The sequence below is a fragment of the Pinus tabuliformis genome, chromosome 6 (assembly GCF_031772625.1).
Source record: "Pinus tabuliformis cultivar Carrire ecotype Pingquan chromosome 6, CPIR1, whole genome shotgun sequence".
Taxonomy (NCBI): domain Eukaryota; kingdom Viridiplantae; phylum Streptophyta; class Pinopsida; order Pinales; family Pinaceae; genus Pinus; species Pinus tabuliformis.
In genome coordinates, this window is record NC_142292.1 from 845,442,257 (window position 1) to 845,446,827 (window position 4,571).

Below are 4,571 nucleotides of genomic sequence, written 5' to 3' on the forward strand. Positions count from 1 at the left end.
TCATATAATTGATGTTCTTGTAGGGTTTGCAACAAAATTTGCAGATGTTTATTATATTCCTCCATATTTTTAGAATAAATTAAAATGTCATCAATAAAAATTAGTACAATTTTTTCAAGACAAGGGTGAAATATTTCATTCATAAGACTCATAATGTAGTTGGGGCATTAGTCAACCCAAATGGCAGAACTATAGATTCATAATTTCCATAGTGGATGCTGAACGCAGTCTTACATATATATTCCTCCTTTATTCTAATCTGATGGTACCCCGATCTTAAATCAATTTTCAAGAATATCATTGCACCCTTGACTTGGTCGAAAAAATCGTCAATTCTTGACAATGAATATTATTTTTAATAGTCAATTTATTTAGATATCAATAATTGATGCATAACCGTAGGGTGTCATCCTTATTTTTAACAAAATGTACCAGAGCTCCCTATGGTGATACACTAGGGTGTATATAATTCTTATCCAAAAATTCTTGGAATTGAATCTTCAATTCCATGAGCTCTGGTATACTCATCCTATAGGGTGCTTAATACATCGGGGCAACTCCCGAAACTAACTCAATAATAAAATCTATATCTTTTTTTGGTGGTAATCTTGGTATTTCTTCAGGAAACACACTTGCAAACTCTGGAACTATCGGTATATTTTCTAGTTCAGCTACTTTTTCCTTAGAATTAATGTAACCCACTTGTACTACATAAATCTAACAGCCCTTTTGTATACACTTTCCTAGTTGGGAGGCAGTAATCAGCCTCGGCTATACATGCCTCTTAATTCCTTTAATTTTACATCTAAAACTTGCTTCATTCAAGTAACTAACAATCTAGTCTTTATAATTTACGAGAGACCAGTTAGCTTCCAGCCAATCCTTTCCGCTTAAAACATCATAAGACCCCAGGGGAAAAACATTCAAGTTCACTTTTATGGGTTGATCTACTAATTCAACCAAAAAAAAAAAAAATCTACTTTAGCCACCACTCGCCTCTTTACTCCTATGGCTATTTGAACTAGCTAGGGGATTTTAAATTTATGAGTTTGTAACTGACACAATTCTACCACCTTAGGACTTACATAACTTAAACTGGTGTTGGGGTCTATCAAAATGGAAACAATATGTTTAAACAACTTACCTTCAATTTCAATCATGTTGGGTTGATATTCTGCCTAATGATCCTCCAGTGTCGCATTGATTTTCGGTATGCTTTTTTCCACTTCACCCACTGTTGAAGCTTCCTGTATGTTGGCACCTGGTTCCACTTTTCCACGATAGGGACAATTTTTAATGTAATGTGGTCCTCCATAACCCCAAAAATGTAGGGTTAGTTTTTTTATGCTTACATCTAGTCTTTGGGATTAGGAAATTTATGTAAATAATGTAAATAGAAAATAAGGAGATTAGGAATATGAAGAGACACTGGGAGGTGAAGCCCAAGAGTCTCTCCCTCCATGTATATATCCATGAGAAATATTAATGCAAAAACACAACTTGCATTGTGGAGTTATCCCCTGGCCTGACATGGTATCAAAGCCAACTCCATTTTTAGCTTTCCTACCCTTGTAACTCCCTTCTACCATTTCTGCAGTCTGTTATATTCTCTGTCCTTTTGTATATGTGATCGTTTTGTTGAATTCACATCTCTGTGGAATTTCCGGTTCTCCTCATCACACGATAGTTGGCACTCCCAGTCACCCTCCATTCTAGTGGAACGCAGATTGTTGGTATCCTCCCCTTGGTGCATTTTGCCATAAATTACCGGTCTCACTGCACAATCGGCCTACGCACCTCACATTCAGCCTACACAAAATCATCCTACACTGTTGGTCCCAATACTTGTGCACTCTTCTTTCTAGAACATTGCCCTAACACCAAACCGTCTGGACACCCCGATATCACCTTGAATCAATTCCTCGGATGCACACAATAATATAACATATCGGTCGACATTATCCAAACCACCTCTTTGGTATACATTGACCCTCCTCCCCCATATAATACCCTCCCCATATATCCCCTACCCCATATAATAGTCGTCCCATATATCCCCTCCCCCATATAACAACTCCCACAAGTAATACCTCTATGCAATTTTTTACACCAGAACTGCATGTTGTTTTGCCACCAGAAGTGAAATTTTGCAATATAAATTTTTCAATGCATTCATTGATCTCTATTTTTGGATTAGTTCTCTTTGGAAAAGAGAACTACCCTGAATGGTTGAGGAAGATAAAACACACTCTCATTTTCTATGAGTTATGGAAAGGAGTTTGTGTAGGAGAAGGAGATAATGAACCTGCAAAGCCCACCTCATATAAGGAGATATCCATTTGGGAAAACAAGAAAAGCAAGGCATATGCCTTCATTGCAACATCTATAAATGAAGAGGTGAGTCAACATATCTTACCATTTTCAAATTATTTTTAAGCCTTACAGAAGTTGAAGGAAATCTATGACTCGAAATCTGAACTTAAAGTTGTCTAATTGATGATTAAATTGTTCAGTCTTGAATTGAAAAATGACGACCCTCTTTCTTTAGCATCAGAAGTAAGATCTATTATGCATGATATCAAAACCACTGGTGTTCAAATATACATTCCTTGCATAGCTTATGTCAAGGCACTATATCCCACTTATTCAAATTATCTTGAGTCATTGCAAGAAAGTGAAAACCTCAAGGAGATTACCTTTTAATCCCTTGGGAAGACGTTTGTTGAGAGAGAGATGGATTTTGGGAAGAAGACAACTCCTCAATCTTCTGAAGAAGTTGTGTCTCTTGCACATAGAGAGAAGAATGATGATCAATATTCTTCTAGAGGAAGAGGTGGCCGAAGAGGAAGAAGAAATTTTAGAGGCAGGGGAGAAGACAATTTTAAGGAGAAAAGTCTGATCTTTATTGCATACATTGCAATAGAGATGGACATAATGCATCCACATGTAAGGTTACCTGGGTAAAAATTGAGCTGAAAATAAACGAAACCAAAGGTAAAACCCATGACAAAGAGAAAGGTAAAGCACCCGAGTATGCTCACTATGTTGTAGCACAAAGAAATATTGGAGGAACTAAAGACTTATTTAATGCTTCACTTGCTTCTTCAAAAAATGATTGGTTGGTTGATTCAGGAGCAACTTGCCACATGGATATTTTTTTGAATAATTTATAAACAATTTTTATGGAGTAGTATACCTTGCAGACAAGTCAAAACTCAAGCCATCAGGACTTGGCACCATCAGGCTCAAATTCCCTAGTCTTCCAAACTTTATTCTACATGATGTTCTATACCTCCTAGATTTGAGGAGAAACTTGTTGTCCTTGGTCCACATCTTCCAGCAAGGAAACTCCATTCATATGTTTGATGGCAAGGTTGAGGTAAGAAAAGCATCATATTTCTCACTTGTCATGATAGGGATATAATAAGAAAGACTTCTGAAGCTGCAAGGTACCTCTACTCGTGCACAAAAATTCTAATACAAATCTCATTACAATGAAGGTACATTTCCATCAAGTCTTTTATGGCATGCTATATTTGGACACTTGAATTATGATAGCCTTCGTATGTTGAAGAAAAGTGGTGTTACTAGTTTTCCTACAATTCCTAGGAAACTTAAGAAATGTGATGCTTGTATTCTAGGAAAGCATAGCAAACAGTTTTTTCATGATTCACATTCCAGAGAACATAAAAAACTTGAACTCATTCATTCATATTTATGTGGCACAATGGCTACTCCTTCTGCAAATGGAAATAAATATATCATGACATTTATTGATGACTACACCAAAATGTGTTGGGTTTTTTTATTGAAGAACAAATTTGAGGCTTTTCTAACATATAAGAACTTTCATGCATGGATTGAAAGTGATGCACAATCTCATATTGGCTCTATTTGTACTGATAATGGAAAAGAATACACTTCAAATGAATTTGAAAACTATCTTCGCCAACATGGGATCAAACAACAAACAACTATGCCTTATAATCCCCAACAGAATGGAGTAGTTGAAATAATGAACATGACAATCTTAAATATGGTACGTTCCATGATGTTTTTCAAAAATGTAAAGTTGATGTTTTAGGTTGATGCAGTTCTATGTGTTGTATATGTAAAGAATATGTGTCCATCTAATGTTGTTAGAAATAATACTCCTTACGAAATGTGGTACGACCACATTCCTTCGGTAAAGCATCTCAGGGTCTTTGGTTCCACCTATTATGCCTTGATACCAAAGGAAAAAAGAAACAAACTTGGTGCAAGGAGTCGTAAGTGTATCTTCTTGGGGTATTCAAATACCTCAAAAGCATATTGTCTTTATGATGAAGTTAATAAGAAGTTTGTTGTATCTAGAGATGTGATCTTTCTTGAATCTTCTAAGGCTGACAATGTTGTTGAGCGGCATCTTGATCGCTTGGATTGATTCAAACATGCAAATTCATTTCAATAATTTGATAATCAGATTCCACATCTTGAAGGGAGGATTCCTATACTGGATCAATCTATGGAATCTTCTCTGAAGCACTCTCTCCCCCACATGAAGCTCCAACCACTGATGACAATTTGAGTGA